Source organism: Sminthopsis crassicaudata, chromosome 2 (assembly GCF_048593235.1).
Source record: "Sminthopsis crassicaudata isolate SCR6 chromosome 2, ASM4859323v1, whole genome shotgun sequence".
In the NCBI taxonomy this organism is placed as follows: domain Eukaryota; kingdom Metazoa; phylum Chordata; class Mammalia; order Dasyuromorphia; family Dasyuridae; genus Sminthopsis; species Sminthopsis crassicaudata.
Genome location: NC_133618.1, coordinates 455133365 through 455153361, shown reverse-complemented (window position 1 = coordinate 455153361; position 19997 = coordinate 455133365). Strand labels below are relative to the sequence as shown.

Genomic DNA, 19997 nt, shown 5'->3' with positions numbered 1-19997 from the left:
ATGTACTATGATTTTGGAAGCTCCCAGTTCTAATAGGTTAAGGCAAGCCTGTGAGAGATGGCTTGGAAGAGTGGAAAAGGAACTGACTTGAGAGTCAAGAAGGCCTAAATTTAAATGTTATCTTTGATACAAACAACCTTTATGATACTAGGCAAGTCACTTAACATCTCACTATCTCTAGCTACTCTCTATAGCTACAAATTACAGCAGAATTACTAATATGCATTGGAAACTATTAAGTTTCTTATCATGAGTTTCCTTTTCAAGGTAATCATAAGTCTCTTCAAAAAATTGTGCAACAAATGTGGAAGTAATATTAGGTTGTAAAATGCTGGAAAGGTTTGAATCCATCACATAAGCTATGTGTGTATATGCCTCTTATGAAAGAAGAGGAGGACCTCTAATTAATTATGAAGAGATACAGTCTAGGAATTTGTTTATGAGAGAATAAGAATAATTTCAGCCATAGCAGCATAAGAATAACCTGATCTTTTAAAGAAATGAAGTTTGACAACACCAGTGAGTATGCAGACTTTATAATTAATTGATCAAAGTGAGGATAAAAGTTTCAGTTAACTTAGTTGCTTTTAAAGTTGATTGACAAAAATTAATTCCTGCCCATTCTATCACTGCAGTATGGTGTGTGTGTGTGTGTGTGTGTGTGTGTGTGTGTGTGTGTGTGTGTAAGAGTTTTAGACCCAGGAAATCAAATTCTAGGGGGAAAAGTGCTTGGAAAGATTGGATAATGAATACTTTAGGAAGAAAAAACAAAACAAAACAGACTTAAGCAGGAGGATTAATTTGCTTTGAAGCTTATATGATGTGACTGTGTACTCCTAGAATCTTTGGTCTGGAAGGCATTCCTGTAACTGGGTAAAAATCACTTCTATAACTTCCTGATAAGAGGTACCCAGTTTTTACTTGTAGCTCACTGTCAGTGGGGAACTACCTGAAGTGAGATATCCATTTTGAGATGGGCTGATTGTTTAGAAGTTTTTTTTTTTTTTTCTTTATATGATCAAAGCAAAGAGGAGCTCTACCTGATCTGGTAGACAGTTGGCTATATTCAGGGGGCCACTTTTATCCTAGCTCTGTGTTAAAGCATTTGGTACTTTGGATTGAAACAGCAAGGCCCACATTTTTCAATTTCCACCTATGGCTCTCATTTTATCCTTGGGTTGGGACATGGGGGTGGGGAGAAATGGAACAATTCTAATCCTTCTCACAAGTAGCTATTTGAACATTTGAAGAATATATCTTGAGTAATTTTATTCCATGCTCTGGTCCCCTTTCTTTGCATTCTCTTAGAGAATTTTTCTTTCTCTCTTGATATGTTTCATTACTCTTCTTCTAAATCCTCTACATTTTACTAATCATTTTATTCACCAGCTGAAACACCCATTATACATAGACATAGGAGTGAAGAATAAGAGTGTTCCCTGCCTTTTATACTTTATGATCTTGAACAAGTCCATTAAGCCCCTGTGCCTCAGTTTTCTCATCTATAAAATAAAAGGGTTATGCAAGAAGTCCTCTGAGACTTTTTTCTAGTACTAAATCTATGATTTCAGCCAGGGGGAAAAAAAGACTCATAAGGAAGCTTTGGTGACAGCTATGGGAGATGTCTAACTTACATGCAAAAAAAAAATAAAATAAGAAGAAGAAGAAGAAGAATCTCTAGGGGAAAATTAAAAAGTTCTCTAAATTTTCATGTGAGAGTAGGGTATTTTTTTTTACTGATTATAGGGTAGGAACTGTATCCTTTTATAGTATCAAATATAGGGCTTTGAACATAATAGTTATGAAGTAAATACTGAATGAATGAAATGAATTTGGATGGCTGACTGAATTTTTCTCTCATCACTTGATATCTTATATAGTCAGCCCTGAGAGGGGTAAATCAGGGAAAGAGTCAAGAAAGTTTGCATTCTCCAAATGCAAAGCATGCTTCATTTTTGCGTGGAAACCCTAGTGAGGCCAATGCTAACATGAGAAGGATGTGTCTGTTGGAAATTGCTTTGGGCATTTCCTAGTCTGGAAATCCAGTTGCTTTCCTCTTTCAATGCAACTTACAATGCGACACTATTCCAGCAGATTTCTAAATGCCCTTCCATGAAAACCGGGGCCTGCTCCTACTACTTTCCAGAAGTGGACCCTGCTTGGAACCTGTGTATAATGCTGATCCTCACTCAAGAGTACCTCAGTCTTCACTCTAATGGCACAGTTACCAGATAAATATCAGGATGAAGAGATTGTTCATCCTCCACAGTTGCTATCTTGATTACACTGGATAGGGTTCCTTAATACTCTATGACTTTAAAAATAATAATAATAAATGAGAAGATTGAATTTAAAAATATAAAGCCAACTGGCATTTGGAAACCATAAATTTGGTTTATTCAACTCTTCCAATAGGAAAAGGATAAAACCTTTGAGAACACCAGCATTTCTAATTTTTTTTTATTTTTTCAAAATTCAAAATTTTGTTATGCATATAGATTAAGACTAAATTCAAAACAAAGATGAAGGTGACATTGTTCCTGCCATGGATAAAATTATCTAGCCTCTGACATATAAACATATAAGAGGTATGATATAGTGGAAAGTGAATTGGACTTGTGAAAAAACATAAATTCAAATCTCACTTCAATCATGCCCTAAGTGGGATCAGTCCATAGGTAAGCCACTCATTCAGTTTAATCCTCAGTTTCCTTACTTGTAAAATGAGAGAAATAATGCTAGTAGTACCTACCTCACAGAAATGTGTGATAATTACATTTCATATATATATATGTATATATATATATATATATATATACATATATATATAAATTTAATAGTATTAGACAATAGTTATCACCATTAGAATTAAATATCCATAACTCAGAATGTAAAGCAGAAACTGAACATGATGTGAAATCCAAAGACGAACAAATTATCTCTAAATAAATGGACCTAGGAAGGATGAAAAGGAGAAAGAATTTGAAAAAAGTACTACTTCCATATATTTTTCTTTCAATTATTTATTCCTCACATTTCCAAGAACAGCAAAGGATCCATTGAGATGCAATTTGTGTGTTTCCTAATCTCCTAATGAATTTTCATCTCTAGGCAGCTAAGTGGTACAATGGATAAGTAGTTCTGGCCCTGAAATTTAAATCCAGTCTCAAATATTTACTAGTTCTGTGACTTTGACCAATCACTTAACCTATCTGCCTCAGTTAAACTAGAAAAAGAAATGACAAGCCACTCCTGTATTTTTGACAAGAAAACTCCATCTGGGATCACAAAAGAGTTAGACAACACTAAAATGACTATGCAACAACAAAAATTCATCTCCAAATTTGAAGGCATAATACTCACTTATCATGTTGAATAATAAAATGAGCATCCAGAGGGATGATGATCACAATATCAGAGGTAGATGTGATCATAGAATCAAAGTCTCATTTTATAGGTGGAAAAAACTAAGGCCCAAGAAGATTACAACAACTTGCCTAAAAGGTAGGGCAATGGACTGAAAATAAATGAAGTTATAGAAAACAAATCAGACTAATTTTCAACAAGAACTCAAATTCCATCTTGACTGCAAGCCAATTGTAGGTACTTCAGTAAGGGAACTGTTCTATTCTTTTGATTACTAATCTATAAACTCATGAAGTTTGACTAGATTATTTTAAGATCTTTTCCTTTTTTAACAGTTTACAAATCTACAAAGGATGGAATTGCTAGCAGGGATAAATATTAAGTAAATCAATCAATAAGCATCTATTAAGCCCTTACTATATGTCAGGTGTCACTGTGCTAGGTACTAAGGATACAAAAAATTTAGCAATTTATAGTCTTGATGGGTTTAATAATCTTATGGAAAGACATATATAACTATATACAGAATAAATGTAAAGAGAAAGTACAAATACATACAAAGTAAATTAATTTTAAAAATAGTTTGGAGTCTCTGGCAATAAAAGGCATCAAGAAAGTGGAGAATAAACTTTATCTTGAAAGAAGAGAAGGATTATATGAAGTAGAGGTAAAGATGAGATGGACTGCAGACATGAGGGACATATAATGAAAAAAAGCAAGGAAATAAATAGAAGGTAGAGAAACAGAATGTGTGAGAAACAGAGAGAAAGCCAATTTAGATTTTTTTACAGAATGATAAAGAGGGAGAAATATATATATGGACGTTGGAAAAATTAGGGTCTAGGTTATGAAAAAGTTTAAAAGCATGAACAGGTCTACTCCTAAGGAAAATCACTTTGGCAACTGTGTGAAAGCTGGATTGTGGAAAAATCTTGAGAAAAGCAGACTAAAAAACTATTAAATTAATCTCTGAAAGACTAGATGTAGTTCTGATTTAATTTGGCAGTTTTTGTATAGAAAGGGTTAGATCCAACTCCTCCTGGAGTTGCTATACAAATGACAAACTATGACAATTAAGTGGATGTAAGATGAAGAAAAATGAAGAACTGAAGATAAAGCCAAGGTTCCAAATCTGGGAGACTAGAATAATGGTAGTGCCTTTGAAAGAAATAAGGAAGTTTGAAAAATGTATGTATTGCTATGAATGAGTTCTATTTTAGACATATAGTTTGAAATAAATGTTCAGTGCACAAATGATCATGGAGAAATGAAGCTCAGTGACAAGATGGAGTTTAGATCCATAAATCTGTTAGTTGCATGCATAGCTACACTTCTTATCAATGATTAAATGGAGAGATAGAGACAATGACAGAAGGGGAAAAGATAGTCTAGGACAGAATACCCATCCAGTTAGATGACATAATATGAATGATGAAGCAGCAGGAAAAGAATATTCAGATAAGAGGGGAACCAGATGAGAACTGTGTTCCAGACAGATTGATACAATAAACTATCTAGGAGGAGAGGATAGTCAACTGTGTCAAAACATTCCATGTGCATTAGGTAAAACAATAAGAAATGAAAAATAATCAAAATTTAGCAATTAAAAGATTACTAGTGACTTTAGGGTGAACTCTTTTAGTTAGTGATCGGGTAAGAAGCCAAATTGTAGAAGGTTGAGAAGATGGATAAAAAAAAAAAAAACAGGTAATAAATGCAAACTTTTTTTTCCTGCTAAGTAATGAACCTTTAAAAAAAATTCAGAAACATTGATTAAAATGACAGTAGTTCATGAGAGAGAAAAATAACCTAGGAGACTTAATTGCTCACAAATTCAATATTAATTCAAGACATACTAGTGCTGCTAAAAAAAAATCTAATACTATTATCTTAATAGCTAGTTGTATTAATAGAAATATAGTCCAGATAAAGAAGGAAGAGGGTTTACATGTTCATTGTACTCTGTACTGACCACCACAGTTCTGAATCTTGCATTTTAAAAATATTGAGAAAACTGGTTAATTTCAAGTGGAGAAGTGAAGTATTAATGGATAAAATGAAATGGGAATGTTTAATCCACTTTTTAAAATACTCCCAGAGAAAATGTTAAAGCACCCTTCCCTTTTCCCTTTTATTTCCTGCCCTCCAATCTCTCAAATATGTTATACTTTAAATGCCCAACTTCTTTCCCCCCAATCATCAATAGAGAATTCTCACCACTCCCAGGAAAAGCTGGCCCTATGGCCATAACCTTTGACAGAAAAGGTCCTATTGTAAACCCAGATTCCAAATATGAATTAACCAAGAGTTACTGGGCAAAGTCTGTCACTTGGCAACACACCCAGTTGTGTGGTCAAAGTTAGAAAAATTTGCTGCTTAAAAGAAAGTGAGTGTGCCTATCGAGGAAAAACTGAGTGAATAGTTCTATTCATTAGTCTTCCTACTCCTCCCTATAGCCCCATTCCTTCTGCAGAGATATATAGCAGGATATCCATATATAAACATGTTTATATATGGATATACTATATATATATATATATATATATATATATATATATATATATATATATATATGGCTTTAGATGGGAAGACCATGAAATGGAGCTGGAAGGAAAAAAAAATTTCTCTTTATAAATTTATGGAAAGCAAATATTGTAGTCCTCCTCCTTATATGGATATATATAGCAATGAACAGATGTCTTTTAGAATAAAAACACTCATTGATTTTACATAAAGCAAGAATGGTAGAAACAGAGAAGAAAAACTGCTACAATCATCCAGCATCACTGAAGCAGTAAGAGCCAAACCTCCCATGTCAGACTCTAAAACCACAAATGCAAAGTATCGTGTGCCATAGAGTCATATACTCAACACTTATTAGTAATAATAACTAGTCAGTATATCCATCTATCTCCCAGGAATTCAAAATCCCTCATATATTGGTTATTGGTTTTCTTTAGAACAGTCGGATCCATTTTTGTGCTAATCCCTCACTGGTAATTCCCCCCCTCAAATATATGAAGATGTCAGTTGTTGTCAGTGAGGTCAAGGTTGGCCATGGGTTCAATCTATATCTTAATTTACACCAGCTAACTTTGATCTCTTTCCTGGCCAAAGATGGCATGTCAAACTCAACTTGCTTGTGGATCTTTGATCACAAAGGACATTGTGAGTACTTTGGAAGAAATCACACTACTCGTCTATGTAAATGTCTTCACCATCTTCATTCTCTTTATCTCTATTTCAGCTTCCATCTATTCTATTTTACTGAGACCATTCTTTGAAGGTCCCACGAGTCTCACTCCATATATCCAAATGATTCTGGAATGCCTCTACTTAATATATATTAATACTGTAAAATCCAACAGTTTTCAAGAGAAATTCAGTTCCTCAACAAATTAGCTCTGTTTCTATTTTCTTTTAGTGTTCACAAAAAGGCAGCCATAGACTGAGGGGAAAAATTTCACCTTTGACCCATACTGGCTATGTGGGACTAAACTTTCTATATAAATCAATCCATTATTTGTAGCATTTACTAAATTTTGAGAGTTGAGGGTAGTCCACCCTTGACCTTTCTCCAATGTAATCTTCCAAAGCAGGAAATTCAATATTTCTATGGTACTGTTCTCATACTATTTTCTTATTTAAGAATATACAATAGTTCCCAGTTTCCTAGTGAATTATATCCAATCTGTTCAGTATGGTATTAGAGGCTCTTTATAATATGTCTTGTTTAAGAATACACAATAGTTCCCAGTCGCCTAGTGAACTGTATCTTTAGAGTATCTTTATAATATGCCTTTCCTTATTAGATAAATTTATGTCCAACTATGTGAACATTTTTCCCTTCTCAAGATGTATTTTCATGATATTTCCTTCTCATTCTTTCTTCCACACTTAATTCCATGGCTTAAAATGGCCTTTTCTCGCCTCTTGGTTAATCTGAACCCAACATATTCTTCAAATGATAATCCTTACTTCTCAGAGTAATGTTTCCTGCTCTTGAATTCCTTCAGGATCATTGTCTGTATCACCTTCATGTAGCATTCTATCTTCTACCCTTTGTCTTTCCTGTGAGCATGTTTAGAAATCAGACTCCTTATCCATTACTCTTTATATTTTATGGGCCCACAAAATAGGCACTTATTAATTTGAAAACCAAGTCTAAATACATGATTCACTGATTATAGTAATGCTACCTTTGTATTATCAAACAAACATATGTCTGGAAAATAATTGAGCAGGACAAGAAATGTCCTGGGGCAACGAGGTGGCATAAGGGATAGAGTAGACTTGGAGTCAGAAGACTGAGTTCAAAGCTTGCTTTAGATACCTGCTAGCTTTATGACTAAGTTACTTACCTCACTGTACCTCAATCTCTACGTAAAATGTAGATAATAACACCTTCTACTCCTGAGTAGTTCTGAAAATTAAATAAAATGAAATTGTGTAAACTGTCTTGCAAACCTTAAAGTATTAAATATAAGCATCTCATATTAACTGTCACTGACATTTTGGCTGCATTTTAAAGTGGAATAAATTCTATATTTATCAGATACAGTATGAAAAATATACTATATTCAAATAAATTATAATTTCTAAGCATCTCATTTGATTAAATTTTTATAAATAAATAAAAGAACCTGAGTTTTTTATTTTTCCATTTTTTTTGATAGAGCCTAGTGAGGCCAGGAATATCCAAACCCTGCTAAGGGGCATGTAGATTTTAGAAGGTTAAAAAACATTTCCTTTCCTTCTGGAAATCTGAAGATGAATTTGAGGTTAGAATGTGGGTTAAGTTCTTTCCAGGATGTGAAGGTTTTGTCATGGCTGTTGTGAGCCAGGTGGTAAACTGCAAAGACTCCTGGATCCTTATTTTTTTGAGCATCTGCAGATCTAATTCTCCCAAATTAGTGATTTTCATGATGGATTTTTGAGATGTGACATGGGCATGACAGGCTGTGGGTTGGGAAGGGTCCTTGGCACCCTTATATCATTTCCTACCACACCTCTTGTCTTAAGTTGCTTTGGAAGGTTTCCCTCCTCAAAGTGGTGCTATTATCATTGTTGCTATAGCGGTACATTTATTCAGAAATGCCTCTCAACAGTCTTTGTCTCCCCATTCCATATAGCCAAGGTTCTTCAACTTAAAAAAAAAAGACTAAAACTGATTTCTTTAAGAAAGAATTCTGCTCCTCTTACTTTGGAAAAAGTTTGTGAAAGCATACTGGAGTGTGCGTGAAAATGACCTACTACCTTCTAAGCGCTATATTTCCAAGAGGCTACAAAATAAACTCATTACTAAAAAGCCAGAAACGTCTGCTACCTCCTCACTATTATCCTCTGTCCTAGTCAGAATACATTTGGAAGATTGTATTAAGGCCTGTTCTATAAATTTTAGGAAGATCATTAAATAGCCAGAATATGTCCAGAAGAGGACAACCATGATGGAATGAGAATTGCCATTTGTCAAACAGTTGAAGAAATATAGGAATACTTAGACAGTTATGTAAGCTACTTAGGCTGTTCTTTTTTCCCTCATTGTATCCTCAGCATCTAGCATAGTCTGAGGCACTTAGTAGGTGCTAAATAAATGTGCATTTACTAGGGGACTATGTGAAAGTTGCCTTCAATTATCTGAAGACTATGTAGGGAAATATCTTATCCCTGATGCTGATGACATTGGTGACTTTGATCAAGTCATTTAAACTTTCTGAGCCTTAATTCTAGAATATAGTCTCTCATTTACTTTCTAGCTCTACCACTATAATCTTATAACTTATTTTGCCTGACCCAAGAGGGCAGGACTTGGAGTGATACATGAGAATTTGAAGGGAGGCAGCTTTTGGCTCTCTAAAATAGAGAAGTTTACAAAAACTGTCTCAAACTGGAATTGGCTTCTTTAAGAGTCATTGGAAGTTTTCAAGCAGAGCCTGATAAAAAAAAATTGTTAGGTACATTGCAGTGGGCATTCCCAATCAGGCAAAGGGCAGCAAACTCTAAGACCTTTCCAGTCACTTTATTATTTAGGATTTTTTTTCTCTCATTAGAAAACCCATCTGAAAATGAAAAGATCTTCCTTCTTCAACGATTCCAAGAAAAATAATTTGAGCCTTTATCAACCATAGTTGGATTCATTCACAACTAATTAAGACTAAGATCTGGTTTTGGTTTAGGGAGACATTGAATATCAAAGACAATTTCTGCTTATTTTACAGCTGAGTTGAAGTCCAACCCAAAATGTCTGTTGTGGTTATTGGACAGATTGTCTGCATTTTCTATTCCTTTAGCCAGTTCAGGATCTATGGATGCCAGAAGCAAAGTGGAAAACCAGGACTTCTCCATTCTTTTACACACACACACACACACACACACACACACACACACACACCCCAAAAAAAATTGCCACCAATTTTCCAGGGGCTTGTTTTGTTTTATGGGAAGCTCAGAACCCTATAATTTTGGCTATGGTCCTCTTGAGTTTTTCTTCTTACCTCTAATCAAGGATCTCCCATTATCTTCTTGATTTTGATGCTTTCTTAGAATGGTAGGGACATGGTCTAACCAGGCAATAGGGATGCTGATTTCTTGGGAACACTTTATGGAGCTGAAAGCTCTGGATTCTTGTCCTCAAATGGCCTGACTCATTTAACCTTCAGCTACTTTCATTACTTCTACACTGTTGATATGGGCAGGCTGAAGAAAAGGTAAAACCAATTTTTGTATTGGCCATATCTCAAGCCATGTGGAATGTAATGTCCTCTCCATTGTAGTTGTTCACACTTTCCTAGTATCTCATAGTTCTCAATGACCTAAAGTATCTCAAAAGTCTCACATATCCCCCAAGGTTTTCTGGGAATGTTTTTTTATGTTTAGCTAACTGATCTCTACTGCCCTGGTCATTAATAGAAACTATGCTACATTCAAGTGGATTCTGACATCTGGCTCAATCTTGAACCTATACCATGTTTTGGGCCTTTATTTGCCTTCATCAATCCTGATAGACAAGAAACTGAACATGAAATTCTCATGTGGTTTTCTTACTATGCAAAAAGTTACTAGTGGTGATGATTACCATCTACAAGAAGATTTTATGCCTCTAATTTTAAATTTGTCACTTATTTTTCCTGATTTGGTCAAAATATTTTTATAATGCTGCTTATTAAAGTTAAAGCTACTAGTGGTCCTCAACTTTGGGGTTTCAGAAGACCTAAGTTAAAAACCTCCTCAGACACTAGCTGTGTGACCATTAGTAACTCACTTAACCTCACTCAGTCTGTTTTCTCATCTGTAAAATAGGGAAAATAATAGTGCCTATTGTCTAAGGTTGTTGCATTTAAAGCAGTATACATAAGGTAAGCTTATTATTATAGAATTCAATAGATTGTAAGATCCTCAAGGGCAGGGTCTGTTTTTGTTTGTTTTATCATTTTCCCCCAGTTTCCAACATAGTGCCTGACAAATAGTATTTAATTACTGCTTATTGATTGATTGAATCACAATGAATTGAATTGAGAAAATACATGAAATTTTATCATCTCATAGCTAGAAGAGATGCCAAATTATCATTAGGTCCACCCCAGCTACTGTTAGATAGGTGCATATACAGCAATCCCTTATTCCCTAGGAAAAATGTTTGTCTACTCTCTCCTTCCTTAAAAATCTCCATGTGCATCATCTAATGCCACAAAGCCAAATGTGATTTAGAGAATTATCTGTGCCACTGGTCATCTCCATTAATGTCTATCATACAAAGCTGACTATATTTTCCTTTGAAAAATAACCATGTAAAAAAGATTCATGTCTCTTCAATGTGCTGTGCATTTCCTGGGGTGGAAATGTTTGAGTTGATTTATGGCAGGCTATAAATCAGCATGGAAAGAAACAGTGGCTCATATGTCTTGCAAAGTAAAAGAAATCAGGGTAGACAAATTGAAAATCAGGCATACAGCCTAAAAATGATTTAATATACTCTGGCTTTCCTTCCTTTCCCCCTTGAATTCCAGTTTCTTGAGAATTACATCTATTAGTGGATTGGTAGAGGGATAGAATGGAGGAATATTATGCATTTTACTAATTTGTGTGTGAGAGGAGGTGAGGGTGGGAGTAGAGGGAAGGTGGGAGTAGAGGAGTAGCAGTGGAAAATAGAAGTCAGGTTAAGGTCAGGGGCCACAGGGAATTTGTGTAGCATAATGATTTTTGCAAACCACTTACAAAGATGTTACAAATTCCCCAGCATGGTAGGACATTAAATCAAGCTGCATCCTGAGGACATGTATTGTCATAACCATATTTTATGCTGTGGACTTGAAACAAAGTGAGAGGTAGGGGTGCATATGCTCTCACCATAGAGGGGAGGGGAGACACCCCACCATGCTAAGTAATTGAGTCATATGGGTTACTAAGAGACTTCTACCCCTCCTAGAGGGCCTTCATTGACCCATCCTAATGTCCCCCTCTATGCCTAAATCCTGTTTCTGAATGAAAGCACGACATACATTGTGGGGGTCCTCCTGTCACTATTTTGTGAGAACTGTCAAGTCTTATCCAGTAGATTGATTCCTCCGGAAACACAGAGGGTGGTCTCTGGGGAAAGGAGATGCAATGGGGGTCCTGGCAGGATCTCCCCCTGCCCCCTGGCCTCTTCTCAGCTCATTTGCCATGAGACTTTTGCCAAGTTTTTTCCCCATGTATCATCAGATCATCCTGTCTCCCTTAAGTCACATTCAAAGTATTTGAATTAAGGTATAGTTAGTTTTCTGGTTTCTCCAAAAAGTGTCATTAGGAAACTCACTGACAAAGGCTGGGAAGGAGTTGTTCACTTGTTGCAGGCTCTGGAAGCTTTCTGATCTTTTCCCCTTCTCTTCCTCCCTGTTCATATCCTTCAATTCCAAGCCAACTTTTCTCAGACACCCTTCTTTTTGGGGGGTGGGGGGAGCGGGTGCTGAACATAGCTCTTGTTATTTGTAAAATGGAAAGAGACTTTGCCCATTGCCTCCTATGCCAAGGATCTGCCTATCTTGGGATTTCTTTCCTGCCTGCCACCCACATGAGGGTTTTTCCTAATTAGCTCTAAGCCTAGAAACAGCTTCATTTAAGAGACTGCTATAACTTCTATAAAAATAGGCTCAGCAGCCATGACTCTTTCTCAGTACTCCCCATCTCCCCCCATTTCAAAATCTTTAGATCTTAGAATAGATGGTTCCTGAGCCAAAGTAAGCCATCCTCCCCTACCCAAAGCAAAATCCAAGCACATAGATAAGTAGAAGATAAATGTGACTCTCTTCTTAGTGATCTGCCAATTATGAGCACAAGATATCAAATTGCCCTGATACCATTGTCCAAATGTGGTTCCATAGCTAAGGAACTTTCCCACCTGGGATAAAAACAAACAAAAAAAATCTCTAAATTTTCATAGAATGCAAATTTATGAATATGATGTTACAGGGAAGAATGCCATAGAAGTGTGTCACATATATTTGAATTTTTCTGGTAGCTATATTTTTTCAGAGGCCCCTTATGTGAGAAGAACAACTAGGTTAATGTTAAGATCTCCACCTAAATGACTCCAGAAGGCATAATGGAATCTACCAATAATATTAATTATGGCTAATTAAAATAATTTAATCTCTGTGATTTTTAGCTTTCTCGTTGACAAAATGATCTCTCAGAACTCTTCCAGTTCTAGTATTCCAGAAATTTATCTAGAAAATACAATGGGGTAGTTTTTCTCTTAGTTTAATAAAGAACTGGCAGCTTTCCAGGGCAAAACCTCCACATTTGAAAGGATTCAAATAGAAGATAGTCAACAATGGTTGTAGGAACGATTTCTAAAGTGATAAGAATGTTGTGGTATTCTCTAATGTCTCATCTAACGCTAACATTTGGTTTTATAAAAAGAGCTCTGCTGTTCTATCACCTGTCCAACCATATCTCATTGGCAACCTTGTGAGTAAGGTAGGGGAAGCTGGGCAATTTGTCTAGAAACTATAGAACTGGAATACCACAAACCTAGAATGTTGCTCCAGAGAGCATCTTCAAAATGTTCTATTTAGATATATCTGCCTTTTTTCATGGGAAAGTAGAAAGAACTGTAGATTGACAGTCAGATTCTCTGAGTTCAAATCTTGGCTCTAAGACTTAATGGTTATTAAGACAAATCCTTCTGCCTGTCCAAGACTCAAGGTTTTTTATCTTAAAAAATTAATATTGTAAAATTCCTATTACTGACTTCTCAGAATTGTTTTACAGAAATAATTTTATTTTTATTTGACTGTATACATGTTCACCTTTCCCTCCCCAGTAAAATATAAACTCCTTGAGGTCAGGGACTGTTTCCCATGGTCTGTTGTTCACTTATCTGTTTTGGTCATTTTGTGCTGAGGGCACATATAGTGCCACAGTTATAGTAAGTATTTAAGAAATACTTTCTGAATTCAATTCAAAAGGCAGTAGAAATACAAGGAAAAGACACTGGCTTTGGAATCAGAGGAACTGTATTTCAATCTTTCCTTTCCCTCTTAGTATACATGTAACATTGAGCAAGTCACTTAATCTCTCTGGGCCTCAGTTTCCTTGTTTGTAAAATTAAAGGGGTTTTACTGAATGGGGTCTAAAGGTTTCTACTGGCTCTAAATCTATAATCCTATGATTTAAAGAACAAAATGTTTTGTAAAACACTGTAAAAGCACCATCAAAATGTGTATTGTTGATGTGAATATTCATTAAAATCTCCAGAGAAATCTTAACCTTGAAAGTCGTAGTAGGTCTGCTGTCTTGAGAGAAATCAAACATTTCTCTCCAATGGCTAATTAAGTTCTATTATTTGAGAATTTTGTGGTCTCAATATTAACTTTATATCTAAATATTTACAGTAAGAAATGATTGAAAAAATCATACATATTTATTCTTAATATCCTTGATATCATTTGTGCAGAATACAAAAGGGCAAATCTGAACTGATCGTCTCATTAAGGATGAGATGGCCTGGAGAAATAGTTTAGAAAAAGAAATGTTACTATTTTCCAAATTCATTTGGATACCACATCCTAAAATCAATCCCCAAAAGACTTTTAGAACATTTAACCTTTTCTAATTTTTCAGTCCCCATCTCCATCTTGCTTTAGACTTTAAATTTTTCAGCTTTTAAGGTGAGGAGAGGATAGTATTAAAAGGTATTACCAATACATAAAACATAAAACCATATTAGGAAACTTTATATTAAGCAAATGTGCTTAAATTAGACATAGCTTCATCTTGTGGAATTGGGTGACCAAGGGCTGAGTGCCCTAAACTGGGCAGAGGAGCTGGGTGAATTTCCAAAACCCTGAAAGGAGTCCTGTGAGTAAAACCTGGCTGGAGCTCTACAAGCTCTAAAAGAATAACTATTTAAATGTTTTAATCTGTGTAGGAAAAAGGAAAGAATTGCCAAAAAGTCCAAAATAACAAAGAATAGAAAAGATTGGGTTTTCACTGGTGGATGGAGTAGATAATAGGAGGTAATACCCTTTTCCTATCTCTATTATATACAAATCTCAATTTATTCTCACTGAAGATGCCCCATTTCATTCACATAGTCCTTGAAACATTGGCTCAAGTCCCTGAAAAACTTTTCCCCCCTCCTAACCCATCCCTTAAAGGCAATTTTTTTAAAGGGGCTGGTCAGTGCAGGTGTGAGCCATCTCAGCTGTTTAAAAAAAGAGGGGAGAGGAGGGAGAATATATCCAGGTAAGACACCTCAGCAGGGTATTCCTGGATACACTCCTCACATGTTTGGAACCACCAGGAGTTTTGCAAATATAACTGCCCCTCATTCACCCTGTCTGATTCTTGGGATATAGCCCTATAAAAAAATGAATGGCCTTGGTTTCAAAAAGACATTTTATATCCAGGGTCATCTTTTTGCAGTATAGCTCATATCCCTTCTATTTTTGGGTGTGCAGGAAAGAGAAAGGAGACTAGATCATGGGAATTTTTCTCAATAAGGATCCTCTGTTCCTATCCATTGTCTCCTGACACATCTATATATTGGAGGCCATGGAGTCACTACACTTCTTTTCTGTGCCTTGGAAGAGGTAGGGCCTGAATGAATTACAGGGAGGGAATTTCCATTGCTACTATCTATAGTTTTTAGTTATCCTTGTATAAACAAAGGGGAGTTCATCTGTACTTGCTTAATTTAGAGTCTGGGGCAATCTATATATTACAGAGGAGAACTAGCTAATTTATGACATGTCTTACTTGCCTATGAGCATAAACACCCCCGTTTTTAGTTGGATGTCTCTTTGATGAAAGGAAATACATACACATAATATAAATGGCAAGTCTTCAAAGGGGTTTCCCCCTTTTTTCTTTCTTTTTTTAAACACTGGCAGAGTAAAGAATTTAAATAGATTTTTCCACATGCCAGTAATATAAGAAGATTCTTTGTACAGTTTGTGCAAGAAGGGATGGAGCTGTATTGGCCTCCTGTTTCAGGAAACAGAGCAGAAATTTTATTCCTCCATGTTGTAATTTCTCTAAGTTAAATTTTATTTCTTTTTGGTTATACAAAAATCACTCTGCTAGGAACCAACATGACTTGTGTTGGCATTTTGGAAAAACATCAATCAATCATCTCTGGAGTACTCAAGATAGTAGCATTAAGGGACAATTTGAGCTTACTTTATTTTTATAAGATGTTGCAAAAGTCCAATGATGCAGTTTTATAATGAATTCAATGCAATCCAACAAATATTTATTAAATTATACTATGTACAAAAGACTGTACTAACCCCAGAGATAAGAACAATGAAAAGTGAAAACTATTCTTCTTTACCTAAAGTTTTAAAATTCTCTCTCCTTTTCTTTTCCTTTCCTTCTCTTCTTTTTTCTGTTCCCTTGCCCTCTCCTACTCCTCTCTATTTGCCTCTATCTGCTTCTCTATTCTTTTCTCTTCTCTTTTTGTATCCTGCTCTCCCTCCTTCTCTCTCTCATTTTCTTTCTCTTTGTCTTTCTCTCTCTCCCTCTTTCTCTCTGTCTGTCTGTCTGTCTCTGTCTCTTTCTCTCTCTCTCTCTCTCTCTCTCTCTCTCTCTCTCTCTGTCTTTTTTCTCTCTCTCTATTTATATGTGTGTGTGTGAAACAGAGAGAGAGAGAGACAGACAGACAGACAGAGAGAGACAGAGAGAGAGAGAGACAGAGAGAGAGAGAGACAGAGAGAGAGAGAGAGACACAGAGAGAGAGAGAGAGAGAGAGAGAGAGAGAGAGAGAGAGAGAGAGAGAGAGAGAGAGAGAGAAGGCATGGATTGAAATCCATAATCTTCTATAGAATACATCTAAGACCATAGGTAAGTCACTTACCTCCCCTAGATCCCAGGTTCCTCTTGTATAAAATAAGGAGCCAGGACTAGATAATACACAAAGTTTCTCCAATACCAAAATCCCAGTGCTGTGATACTTATAAGTCAGTGGTCCTCAGTCTTTCACCATAAACTGAATTTAATCCAAAACAATTGTTAAATTGAATGGAAGGGCAATATCTTACAAGAGTCACATTTAATTTTATTGGTATCTATCTCAAAGGAGTGATGAGCAGGCATTTAGTCTGGTGATACTTGAGACAGACAGTTTTCAATTAAGTAATGAGCAGAATAAAAAATAGGAATCAAAGTCTAGTCTTATAAACATGCCACTAATCAAATAATGTTACTCAGACGGTATGAAAAATGGAAGAGAGCAGCAAGACTTGTCAGGGAGAGAAAAGATGACATAGCATCTCAAATGTGCCAGAGGATGGTATGTGCAGAAATTGAGTCAGGTCAGAGAACAGGCTGGATTTTAAATTGTGTTATCTATCTAAAGTTCTCTACAAGCCATCAAGGAAAAAAAAACCTTAAAGGCACAGAAAATACTAGTTACTTTTGAAAGAACCTCTGGGAAAAATCTGAGTTAAGAAAGGTCAGGGAGAGCTAAGAAATCAACCACAAGGTAATTTCTAGGGGCTGGAAAGGAAGGACAATCTCAGAGGGATGATCTCATAAATCTACTTTTTTCTTTCAAGTCTCTTTTATTTCTTTCTTGGGAAACTCCCTAGTGTGCTTACATCTGGAAGAATAATGTCTGCTATGAGAAGACGTGTGTTCTGTGAAAGTTTAGCAAACTACTGTGTGCTGGGGACAGAAGAAATTGGAAAAGAGCTGGATATCTTCCTCAAATTCACTCTCACCCATAACACATGCACTCACACACACATAATTTTCTTTCCTATTTGCTGTTAAAGACAATTAGCTAATATAGTAGATAGTGCTGGACTCAAGTCAGGATGACTTTAATTTAAATATAGCTAAGTACTGACTGTGTGGACAAATCAGTTACTTTCTCTGTGTTTTCAGTTTTATCAATTGTAAAAAGGCAATAATAGTTGCCATCTTACAGAATTGTTATGAAGAACAAAGTAGATAGCACTGGTATCCACACCATAATTAGAGATACAGGAAAAAAAAGACAAAGCCCTAACTTATAGAATATATAGTGAAGTATATCAGTAAGAGTCAATCTGGCAAAGGATTCTTAGATAAATTAAAATTTATATTCTTGGGAAGTGGAGCCAAAATGTAGGAGTAAAGACAGGAGCCTGCCCAACCTCTCCCCCAAACCATTCAAAATTCCTCTAAATAATGACTCTAAATAAATTTTAGAGCATCAGAAGACCCCTAGAAGATGGAGTAGAATATTTTCCAACTGAAGGCAACTTCGAAGCTCAGCAGAAAAGGCCTGAGTGGGAGTCCAGGGCAGTCCTGTACCCAGCCCTAATTCAGCCCAGATCCAACCTCTGATTCAGTGGGTATGGCTTCCAGATTTCTCAGCTCAGAGACACCAAAGAGGACCTGGAAGATCAGAAGAAAAGGTCTGTGGCAACAGGATGGGAGTCCATCATGCAATTCCAGCACAGGCTGGCCCTGGCCCCAACACTAGCTCAGACCCCAGCTCCAATGAGGTAGAACCTCTGAAGCAGTAGCGTTGCTGGAAGCTTCTGGACCTCTCAGCCCAGGGATGCCAGGGAGGACTCAGAAGATCAGTGGAGACAATCTGTGTCAATGTGTTGGGAGACTGGTGTTCAACCCTAGTGCAGGGACAGTAACAGCTCCAGGACAGGAAAGAATGCTTGTGGTCAGATTCCTACAAGGATTTCTAACAACAGCTGCACAAAACCCCTGAAGCTTGTGACAGTGCACTTTCCACCTTGGAAACAGAACCTTACTTTAACAGACAGTTAAAAACTGAGTAATAAGGTAGGGAAATGAGCAAAAAAGAAAAAGTTTGACACTGAAAGTTATGTTAGAGACAAGGAGAACCAAACACACACTCAGAAGACAACAAAGTCAAAGATCCTACATCCAAAGCCTGCAAGAAAAATAAGAATTGGTGTCAGGCCATGGAAGGAACTGACTCAAATAGGAAATAACATACACAAATAAAAGGACTATAGAAATCTATCTTACCCTGCAGGAAAATAGGAGAAGAATGGGATGCTGGGAGTGATGGGGAAGGTAATAAAAGAGAGAGCATATTGAAAGAAGGAGTTGTAGTCAGAAGCAAAATACATTTGAGGAAGGACAGGGTGAAAGGAAGGTGAGAATAAATAGGGGGAAGGGGAAATACAATTAGCAGTAGTAATTGAAAAAAAAAATTTTGAAGCAAAATTTTACCCAAATTGGAAAGGATAATATAGTTCTTTTTCTTAAACTCTGGGATGTCCTTCCTAAAGTACTTTTCTTTCAGTTCTTTCAAAAATAAACCTTAAGATAGCCAGCAGCTAGGGATAAGGAAGAGGAGAGATAATTCTAGAATCTTGTACACAATATTTCAAAGTTAGAACTCCTAGTTTCATATAGATGCCCAAATACTGAGCCGTTGTTGAACCCTAACATAGATCCAAACAGAAGGAATGGATAAAAGAGTGGCAAAGGAAATTCAGTTTCCTTTAGACTTCTTGCCTGTTTTCCCTAAAGCTTTTTCTGTTTTTATTTCAGAGTTATTGGTTAATCTATGTTTCCTTGGCTGATTTGTACGTGTGTGTGTGTGTGTGTGTGTGTGTGTGTGTGTGTGTATGGTTTTGGAAATGGGATTTCCAGACAATTTACTGGTGATTGAATTTGTCCATTCTAGTAATGTGAGGAGCTATTTGTCATCAAAAGTTATATATATGGGCAAGTCACTTAACCTCAATTGCCTCAGCAAAAAATAAAAATAAAAATGACTCTAAATAAATTTTAGATCATCAAAAGAGGAAGCTGAAGGCAACTAAAAGGGTCAGCAGAAAAGGTTGGTGACAACAGCATTGGAGTTCAACATGGAGTCTCAGTGAAATCTATGCCAATGCAGCCTCACTCCATCCCCAGGCCCAGTCCCAGGCCAGTAAAGCAGGAAGAGTTTTAGGAATCTCTAAACCAGCCTCAATACTAGAATCATTCTCAGCCCAGAGATATCAAAGAGGACTTGGAAGGCCATCAGGAAATATCTGTGTAACAGAGGTAGGAGTCCAGGGTAATCTCAGTGTAGGCCATGCCAGCACAGCCCCCACCTCAGTACTAGCACCAGCAAAATAGAGCTCTGTCACTATAGCACACTCAATCTTACAACTACAGTGGGG

At 36.3% G+C, this 19997-nt stretch overlaps 1 long non-coding RNA gene across 1 annotated transcript in view; it reads left to right on the top strand.

The window, feature by feature from the left end:
* The first annotated feature begins 415 nt into the window (after positions 1 to 415).
* The window catches only part of LOC141557360 (uncharacterized), a 66336-nt gene continuing 46754 nt past the window's right edge, over positions 416 to 19997 (top strand). Inside the window, exon 1 of the long non-coding RNA XR_012486772.1 lies at positions 416 to 519. This is a non-coding gene — a long non-coding RNA (uncharacterized LOC141557360). The remainder of the gene's footprint in view (positions 520 to 19997) is intronic.